This window comes from Kryptolebias marmoratus, linkage group LG8 (genome assembly GCF_001649575.2).
Source record: "Kryptolebias marmoratus isolate JLee-2015 linkage group LG8, ASM164957v2, whole genome shotgun sequence".
Lineage (NCBI taxonomy): Eukaryota > Metazoa > Chordata > Actinopteri > Cyprinodontiformes > Rivulidae > Kryptolebias > Kryptolebias marmoratus.
This window is the reverse complement of record NC_051437.1, coordinates 15,065,518-15,076,822: the sequence shown is the minus strand read 5'-3', so window position 1 is coordinate 15,076,822 and position 11,305 is coordinate 15,065,518.

Genomic DNA, 11,305 nt, shown 5'->3' with positions numbered 1-11,305 from the left:
AGAAATTAAACGAGCACACTAATTAATGACAGACTGAACGGATGGACTGAGAATTCTCTCCCTTCCTTTCTTTCTCAGTGGAGGATTCACTGCCAGGTTGAGTGAACATTGACAGAGTAACACTTATTCTCTCCATCACACCAATGGAAATCAATTGGGTGGTAATTGCAGTCTTTGACCCCTCTCCCGTCTCCACCACATCCCATCTCCTCTCCGTCCATACATCCTCCCCACTCCAACCATAAAGATGAGTCTGAGGCAGTCAATTCATTTTATACGCCAGGCGTTTTCCATGAAACCGAGCAAGACTAATGTGATATATTTCAACAGGCCTGATAAAATCTGAGAGGCAGATGAAAGACAAACTGGAAAAAAAAAAATGGGAGAGAGGAGTGTGGAAAGCGTTAACAAATGCACAAAAAACGGGACGTTGAGCGAAGATGGAGAACGGTTTGGAGAAGCTTCTCTCCGCAGCTGCCATCTGCGCCCGGGTTTGTGTGAACATTTTGGGTCGGAGATGGCTGGTCAGATGGGTAATGAGTGACCCTTCCTCCCTGGCATGGTTCTGCCGTCACACCAGTATTAATCTTCCTACATCATCCCTTCTCTGAACCGACAGTAAGCCTCTTGGGGCAGCACACACACATTCACAGGCTCTACAACACACACACACAAACACACACACAGCGGCATTGATGCATAAGCGAGGTGGCAATGATGAATGAAGATGTTCTTAAGATCTGTTTAATAAGTTTTAGGCAGAGCCCCTGTGAGAGCAATGGGAAAGGAGATGGCATATCCGCAAACGGAGCCGAACTCGGGAGGTTTTCCCATTTGACAGCATTTATACTGTGAAAAAAAAAAAAAACGCAGATAAAGACATTCTCATGCAGTTAAATATATTGCCAATAAACAGGAAAAAATAGGTAACTTACAAATTTGTTAAATAATAATTTTAATTGTAATTGTACCAAAATCTAAATGAACCTCCTAAAATAGCAAGAGCTGCTGCTTGTTTTTTTTTTATTGCACGACTCTAAATCTGCTTAACCTTTAGTTTTTAGTGTTCGGAGAACAAACAAAACATTTCAAGGCACTGCATTCAGTTCTGTAAAAGCATGTGATGGAGTTTTTGATTTTTTAATTTTAACATTTCATAAATCAAAACTCAGATCAAAATAGCAGAGAAAGGAAAGATGAAAAGGACTGCGATAGTGTAAGACGGCTTCACTCAGGTCCCACCTGTTGAATTGACACGTGTGAGTTTGGATGCTGGAAGGAGCTGAATGTGTCAGAGCTTGAATATTCAGAGTCAACTTGTCTATCTTGATTATGTGGAAAGAGGTGACATTTAAGAAAACCTAATATTCTTGTGCTGCACATATGGAATTACCACAAATCGGATTCAAACTAGATGAACGTGGCACTCTAATGATTGATTTTCATGCTGACATGTTAATGTTAGGACCTTTCTTTCCAACATGTCCTTTATGTAATTGAATCTCTTCATCTGTCTGGTGATTTATATTGCGTGTCTTTATCTTCTTCTCTCCTTTCTGCTCGAATCTTCTCTCACTCGCTACCAGTTCCGTCTCCAGGAAGACCCCTGTTTTATTTTCTTCTGTCTGTCTTGCCGTGGAGCGCCTGGTCAGTGAAGCTTGGGTTTTGTGTTGTCTGACAGCTGCTGCTGCGTGCCTTTTTTTTTTCTCCTCTCTCCCTCCCACTCTCCCCCCCCCCCCCTCTCCTCCTCTCTTTTAAACACGCGTCCTCATTTCTAAACTATCTATCATGCTGGCAGGGCCAGTGGGGCCTTTAAACTGTGGGATTGGCACTTTCTCAGCTGCTGAGCTGGAAAAGGGGTCTGCTTGCAGACAGAGACATAAGCGGTGGGCCAGCCTGCTGCAGGCAGGTGAAACAGGAGGTGTAGTCGTTCTGGATGCAGGTGGACTGATGGTACTCTTCCACCCTGCGAATGTGCATATGTTTGTGTTTTCTCTGAAGTGGGCGCCGGGAAGCTTTTCTGCTAAAAGAGCTCCTGTGGTGATCGGAAACTTACCCCGCAAGGCCCCGACGAACAAAATGTGGAGTTGTTTTATAGACGTTAATTGGAAAGAAAGTCGATGGGTTTGAGACGGGACTGTGAAACAGAGTGTGCAGATTCCATGGATGTTGTCGGCAACGAGTTGACAAACTCTGTCTCACTTGGGAGTGAGAGGTGTCTGAAAAGATGGTAACATGCTGACAACATCTGTGTGCCGATGTGTGCACGTGCTCCGAGATGCCACGTTTGACAAACATGGAAAAATAACAATGCGCTGCTGTCATCGGGTCTTGTCCCTGGCAGGGGGTTGGAAGCGAGCGCGAAGTGTGACTTTCTCAGACGAGCAGAGAACCCGCGATGACGCCTCATATCGATGTGCACCAGCGAACGCGCGACACACTCGTGTCCTCACACACACTTGCACATTGCTTACCAGAACCTTGGGACTCAATCTCCGACTTCACCCATCATGGCTCTACCTCCAATTGGCCTGGAAGTGGAACCAAAACGAAAGACATGCAGCCAGAACTGCTGGAACACACACACACACACACACACACACACACACACACACACACGTATGTGCTGAAAGCTCATGTGTAACATTTAGAGCTTTTCACAAGGTCCACCACATATTGTCTCCTCTAGCTTCACAATATTCTAAACCTCTCAGTACCCCAGCTGACCTTTTAAAGAAATGTGACTTTTTAAACGATACTAAAACAAATAAAAAAAATGGATTTATTCTACCAACTTTTGGATAGATGACAAACGTTTATTGTTATTGTCCTACTTGTCCCTAATCTGTCTGAACAACTACCAACATTAGTTTAAACCAGATCTCTGTTGTTTTTTTCTCAGACTCAGGAACAAAAATGTAAGAGCTAAAGCTTTACGTTGAATAAAAATTGAACCAGTCAAGGTTTTGACTCACAAAGAAGCCATAGTTTAAACTTTAAACTAGCACAGTTTTAATCTTAGATGATTTAGAGTCATCGGCTCACAAGTCCAAAACAAAAAGTAAAAAAAAGATGAAACTGAAGACATTTTTTAAAGTGTGTTCATTTAAGTAAAAAATCTAACTTTAATTAATGTAATCAACATAAACCTTGTGGAGTAAATGTGCTCTAAAGAAGCCTTGGTTGGGCAGACATGTGGCTGACCTTTCCTGGTCTGTCAGTAGAGGGCGATCTATCCTCAGCAGTACACCCACTGTGCGTACTTAAGTGTGTACATGTTTGTCTCAGTGTGATTAGTTAATTTCACAACACAGCGGTTGTTTTCATGTGCTCTAATTACAGTAAAACACACAGTCTTTGTATTTCTTTGCGTATTTTATAAAGCTTTTCTAAATCATGTTTGGTAGAAGAACGGACTGATCACTTAATGATGGACTTTGTATAATTTATAATCCTTTTAAGACTTAGAGGCTCAGTAATTATAAATAAATAAATAAATAAATACAATCGTCTTGTAACTGCAGCTGGAACTGAAAGGCGCTTTAAAAAAACAAAAAACAAAGATATTTGCTTCTGCAACATAAATGCAGTTTGTGACCGTTCATTACTTTACTAAGTTCTCAATAAAAATCATATTATTTATGAATTAAACTGATCTTTAGCTTTCTTTTAAGCAGCATCTATTACATGTATCATTTAGTACACTTTGAGGCTGTTGCTGATCATAATGTTTAATGTGGAGAATGTGTAGTGTAAATGTTGTACAAGTTGCTTTATTATTCAGAAATCATCACTGGTGCCTGTTGTGGCTCCGTACGACAGAACTATAACTATAGATCAACATTATGGATAATTTTATTTCTTAATTCAAGGAGCAAATTATTGCATCTGGAGAATTAAACCTTTTTTTTCCATTTGGATCCTGAAATCTGACCTCTTACTCAGGTTGGTGTCACAGTTTCTAAATGATTCTTCCTGTGTAAGTCATCTGACCTCACAGTCCTGTTATGACTTTTAATGTTATTATTTCACACTTCTATTCTCTGCCTCCAACTGCACTGAAGTGACATCACTTTGAGCAGGTTTTCAGACTGCACCATTTTCTAAAAAAGCTACAAAAGGCTGGTCATAAAATCATTTTTGAAATGTTAAAAATATTCCTTTTCTTTTTAAAATTTGACCCATGCAGTTAGTTCTCACCTGACCTGAAAACTTTGATGTGTGACGTTCTCTTGAACCCAGATTTGTTTGACAGGATCAAGTTTATCAAGAATAAACTTAAACTTAACACAGTTTCTACTGACGTCCTGTAACTTTTCTGCCTCTGTGGATTATTAAACGGTGTGTTTTGTTTTAAGATACATTGCATATAATTAAAAAAGGAGTATGTGTGCCAAATTACCAAAAGTGCCAAATGATTGTTTTTATTAAACCAACTTGTGTGCATGGCGTGAGTCACACTTTCTTGAAATTTACCCTGTCTGCATAATTCAGTGAACTTCACTCTATGTATGACTTTAATATCTGTGTATGTAAAGCAGTTTCCTGCACAATAAATAACATCATCCCTATTGTGATCACATCACACCTCTATTATGCTTTTATCAGGCTGTATTTTCTAAGTGAGTGAACATTCAGCATGTGTGCACTTTAAAATTAAAGTTATGGTGATACACGTTACAAATGGCCTTTAATGTTTGCAGCTCAGTTTTGTTTAAATATTCTAGATTTGATATAGTAACATAGATGTTTTACACATCAGCTGCCGACGGTATAGTCCTCACTGTGTTAGAGCAGACTGACGTTTTAAATCTGTTTTTGCGTGTCTGTGTGTGTGTGTGTGTACAGGTGTGTGTGTGTGCGGGGGGTACATTGAGGAATTCAGGATGACAGAGAGGTGAGATAAGAGTCTGGTAGGAGCATGTTCAGATTGCCTTCAATTAGTGCCGTCTAGCAGAGACGAGGCGAACAATGGTATATAGATTGGTGCTCCGCTGGACTGGAGACTGCACAAGATGGAGTGTGTGTGTGTGTGTGTGTCTGTGAGAGAGAGAGAGAGAAAGTGAGGTTAATGACAGGCTACTCACAGACAGATAATCTGTCTCCCTCTTTCTCTTTCCTTCTCTCTTTGGGTATAATCAGTTTCTTTCCACTCGTCTCCCCGCAGTCATGATAATTATTATAACAATTAGCTTTCTTTCCTGTCTGCCTTGATGAAGTGTCCCGCTGAAGCCTGAACCACACTGTCTTCCCCGTTTAGTTCCCATCCATCCCCTCAGCCAGGTGTGTTTCTCCTGCATCTCATCCTTTTACATGCTAAAACACTGTGAGACAGCATATTTTTTTTATTATTCTTAAACTTTGTCTTGTTTAAATATGAATACAAGTCATTCATATTTTAAAAAATGATTTGCACTGATATAAAACACAAAATAAGGTAAAAACAAAACTTCCACCTTTTGTAAGCTCTAACTTATCCCGCCATGTCAATAACCTGGAAATATGCCATAAGTGTAAGGGATGACTGCCAATACACAGTATAAGTAATCAAAGCTGGGTAATCTTGGTTTGGGCTCACATTGCAGTAAAAATGTTTTATTTATTATCATGTCACTTCAAAAATACTTTTATTAAAGGCATAATGTCAGAGCTATTTATGGGACAACCCCTTCAGGACTGTCCCATTTACTGCACAGGAGATACAGGAGGCTCGTCAAAAAAAAAAAAAGTCTCACGGTTGCGTGCTGATATAAAGGTTGGGCATTTACCTGGACCAGCCTTTTTATCCTAAGGTTTTGCTTCTATAGTTTAAAATTTTAAAATGAACTTTATATGTGAGTTTATTAATAGTGTTTTCTAACTTTTAGTTTATATCTAGTTGGACACTTTCAAGAGAAAAAGAGTTCTCACCTTCTGGCCACAAGGGGCAATAATGAAATAAAGTAAGGTTTATTTCATCAGAGTTGGCCAAAAGAAGACAACCAATTTAGGCAGTGACAATAAACAGAATTCAAATAAGAATTTCAAAAAGTGATTTTTTTTTTTTTTACTTTAAGAGAAGAAGATGAACAAAGAGGACTAAATTGGTTGTAAATTAGGCTGGTTTTGTGTATTTTCACCTTTTGACATCATGTGAATCTTTATACAGTTTACTTCAGGTGTAATCTTCTGGCCATAATCTACACAGTGTGACATGGTGTGGTTCAGTGTCTTCTCAGTAGCATTGAAATCTAGTCTGATAATCTTTATCAGACTTCTTTTATATAAATATCCATACAAGTACACAGGCAGTCTGGCCCAGTGGGTAAGGTAGTTGTCCTCCAATCAGAGGGCTGGGGCTTCAATCTCCACTCCCTGGGAGGTGCAAAGTGTCCCTGGACAAGACGCTGTACCCCCACTGCCCTCAGATATGCTTATTGGTGTACAAGTGAGACTATAAGCAAGTGTGTATAAATAAAAGCACTGAATGAATGGTTGAATGTGAAGCTTTGCAGAACCCGGAGTGGTTAAAAAACATGCCCAATCAGTTGTGTAGAGCCCCTTTTTTCTTTAATGAAAAATATTGTATAGCATGAAGTTTTTACTTTTCTTGCAGCTGCAGAGGGACGGTGGGATGTGAAGGGAAAAAGAAAAAAGATACAAACGTTGTCTTGGCATTATGGAAGGTTGTACACAAACTCGTTTCATATTTTATTAGAGAAAATAGGAGCACATTTTTTAAAGGCAATACATTTAATTGCACCTAATATACAATCAAAATCTACTTTTTGTGATGATGTCAAATGGGATCTTTTCACACGATCTCAGGAAAAGTTTTAGAGTTGCCCTTTTATATAAATTACAAACAACAGACACAGCCTCACACCTCTAGGGAGAGCATGCAAAAATTGGAACATAAACTTCACCGTAGCATTTTTTAAAAAAGTTCAGAATATGTAAATATTTGAAATTATTTGGTGGAAAGATAAAAATACCAACCCAACATTTTTTAAGAACGGTTTACTGCTCTGTTCACAGAAAGGCTTTATCGGACATTACCAAAATGTTTTGCTGTGGGAGACAGCAGGATGAAGTGATTCAGACATCAGACTTTCAGGGGAGCAGAACTTCTGTTACAAAAAAAGTTTAACTTTTAGTTTAAAGAAACGGAAGGAGCGACCAATATTGTAAATTTGATCAAAGGAATATTGGGAGTTAGCTGAATGTGGTATGTTTGATTTTGTGTCTGGTGCTCTTGTGTATAACCAGGCCTATTAGGCTGAAGCTCTGTGCTGTCAATCACACAGGGGTTTGGAGGAGGAGGGGGCTGGTATGCAGATACTACTCGCTGTCAACAGACCATAGGAAAATGGATGCCTTAGAAAGCCATAACTATGATAAATTTACTCCTTCAATTCTCAGAGTTGCCCCCCTCCTCTCTTTTTTTTCTCTCTCACTAACACATTGTGATAGACATGCATGCATTTCACACACAATACTCCCCTCCCTCTTTCAGAAACCCAATATACTACCTCTGGTGGGGCCCCCCTCTCTGCCAGTGGCAGTCAGTGCGCGTGTGACTAATGTATGCGGTAAAGCTGCTCGCTACCATGCCGCTCACAAGCCCACCGCCACCCCAATCGGCCCATCCATCTCTGCGTTCAAGCCGGAGACCACATTCAAATAAATTTGTCACTGCGCGTTCATGAAATATTGATATCAGCAGAGTGGGAGATGAAGAGTGAAACTTTGGGTTAGGGGAAGATCAAAAGGTTGGACTACCGGAGGAAGAAAGCGCCAAGTATGAACAGGAAGACTGATTTTTGAGTAGAGGCCAGCAGGGGCTTAAATAACAACACAAAGTGAGTATGTTTGAAGGTGGCTGTATCCCAGAGGTTCACAAGCTTCAGAGTCAGACTTCCTAGAAGACGACATTTAAATAAATTCAATAAATCAAGCATAAAGCTATACAATGGAAGAATAACAGTTTGTTTTCTTCATGCTTAGATCCTGTTTGATATTTTTATTTTACTTCAAGACTTAGTTCAGGATTTTCCAAAGACTAATTTTGAGTAGTCAGTATCTTACCTGCAGCAAACAGCAGTCAGAGCGATCTCTGTTTGTAGAATCAGGGAGAAGCTCTTATTTGGGAGTCAAGCTAACTTCTACACAGAGAAGGGCTCAGACCAGAATTACTTTACACCATTTAAATCAACTCAAACATTTTTTACAGCAATTTAAGTGAACGCTTTGTTAAAAACAGTTACACTGCATCACTTTTGCATTACACAGTTGTTTACGTAGATGTATACATTTATTTACAATAAAGCCCAATCACATTTGTACATGGTATGTGGTTTATTGCAACTTGTTTTGTGAGAAACACAAGTTGTAAATGAACTACTGTCTAGCTTGATTAACTACGATACAAAAGTAATGCTTTGTGAAACTCCTCAACATTATGGTTGTTTAAAACATGATGTTAATTGTTTTACATGGAAGAAATTTGCTTTTAAAGGGACTTATTTCTAAGTAGTGGGTAGCTTGACTCCATCATAAAAAAAATCTTCCTGATTCTCCAAGCTTGTATCACTTTGACCCTTAAACTGTTCTTTATTATTTGACACATGTAATTTCAGTAACTCTGAAGTTGGACCTTCCAGCAGTCAGCCAGAACTGGGCCAGTTCTTGAGAAGAGAAGTAAAATTCATTCAAGAACAATTACAGTTTGGAAAAACCCAGTGAAAGCTGTGGGACAACTTATTTCTGTTTTGTCTAGCTTTATTAATTGACACATTTGGATAACACAGTTATAAATGACTCAGAGGGTTTCCACATAGGTGCCCAAAATCAGCTGAACAGTTATACTAACCTTGTCTTTCCAAAAGCAGCATGAGTTTCGCAAACACAGCTAATTTTAAGGGTACGCATGCTGTCGCTAACCTACATTTTATAACCACATTATTATGTGGCTATAAGGACCAAACTGCAATTTCTGTACCATTTATGGATAAGTTTAAAGGTATATTAGATATTTAGATCTCACTCTAACCATTACAAGTAAACATCCAATCCTATACCTTAATGGTCTTGACAAGAAGACATTGTAAGATACATAACTTCACGCATCGCTGCAAACGTTTAGTTCTTGTTTCACATTTTTAATACACATTAGCAGCCACACACACTCTCTTTCTAACCTTAAAACAAAATAACCAAGTCTGTAGATCCAAACCAACCTGCTGGGTTAAGTGTCCTCTCAAGATAAGAAGAATATGGTGAGCATATGAGACACAACATTTATATATTTATTATATTTATATTTTCCTATATATAAATTGAAATGCATCTAGTGACAACGCTTTCTATAGATTTGCCGCGCTGAATCTTGTACGCTTTCATTCCTAATATTAACCATCTCAAGGCAGGCGTTGCAACAACATGTCTCATTTTTCCTGTTACTAAAACTTAATTTGAGCCTGAGAGGGTTAAGAGTACACTGTTATTTATGAAAAAATTCTCATGGTAATATTTGTGAAATGTCACAAGGCCTCTCACTTTTTTGTTTTTTAGCTTAAACTCATTTTACTAATTTTCACCACCCAGCTTTACTTACTGTACCTCATTTTCTTTAGATGGAAGTGTATTGTTTATTTAACTTAGTTAACAAAAGTGTCACAAAATGAAGAGAATAAGACCTAAAAAGGGAAATATTTTATTCTGAATAACGATCAGCTGAATCCTCTGATACTCCTACATGCTGGCCAGCTGTACTCCTCTGAAACTGAATGTAGACAAAAGGTGACAGAGATAAAAACAAAAAAAGGAAAACAAAAACATTAAAATTAGTTCAAATTAGGGCAAGTCAGCATTCTAAGTGTGCTGTATACCAGGATGGAGCAGTGTTCACAAGATGAGAATGTTCTGTATGAACAGCACAAATCTCAAACATCCTAATTAAAAGTGAATAAATCCAAAACATTTTATTCCACAAAGACTCGGAAGAACAAGCTGAATGTAACTCAAACTTGGACAAACAGCTAGTCTCCTTCATTGACTGCATGCACTCCTGTGTGTTTGCAAGTTTTGGGCTTTTTGTGTGGCGCATACCTCCAGGATCACAGATATCTGAAATGAGTAGAGGGACGATAGGAATTCTTGAACAGTGAGCTAATGTTCCTCTGTAATGGTAATCGGGGTGCTTCTACTCCTCAGATATAAATTATACCCAAACACAACAGGGCAGCACAGTACAACCTGTATTACGCAGAAACCTTCAGAACATTCTGTCCAACGGCACGCGTGTCAAGGCAAGAGACAGTTCAGTGCATGCAGACTTATTGACTGTTGTGATAATTGTGCCGTTATAATACGCTTTTCATTGTCTGGTGTTTGGTCATGATGGGGGGGGAATAAAAAAAGAAAAAAAAGAATGAGGGGGCTGTCAACAAACGTGACTCATCGTCATAGAAGCATTCCTTCGTCCTCTGTCCTCTCTGGTAAACACACAATTCTTGTTTTCTCTTCCTCCCTCCCACCGCATCCTTCAGAATGCATTGCACCTCCCTCACACTCCCTCTGCCTTGTTGTTTTCCATCCATCTGTCTTTCCCTCTGTCCCTTGTCCTATCAACAAGATGAGTCACAGGATTGCCTGTGTCAGGGGCTAAATGTTTAGTCCTCTCCTTTTAGCCTCCTCGAAGCGCAAATACACAACAAAAAAAATGTGATCCAAACATGAGGAGGATGACGCGGTCATTTTCCACCCCCATCGGGAGCGGTTTCACGCTGTATTTGGTCAGAGATAAATACAGTGTCAACAACAGGGGGAGGCTTTTTGGGCTTAGTGTGAATGTGATGATCCCCAAGGCCGCAAAACGAGATAAGAGAAGTTAGTTGATGTTTGACACTGAGTTAACTGTTAGCCACGTTCTTGATGAGTTTGGAGATTATGTTATTATTACCATATTTTTTAAAATTGATTTGATTACTAAGATATTGCAGGCATTGCTTTGTTTTGTACAAACAGCTCTTATAAAGTTACATGTAAAAATGTATTAATAAAACAGCAGTTTTGAAAAACATTACTAGGATATAGTAAATTCATAACTCATTGCCTGAATGCAGCTAATTTTTAGGAACTCTGAAACCCTTATATGGCACCTGCTTCATATCAAAAAGAAACAGGTAAACACAGTGGTGAGTTTACTGGCTGATGTGTTGCATTTCTTACTTAGGGGTATTCAAATAAATTAATTAAATTGTGATCGACCATTATTTTATTAGGTAATTATGAACAAATACACAAGAATAATGTCTTTTTAGCC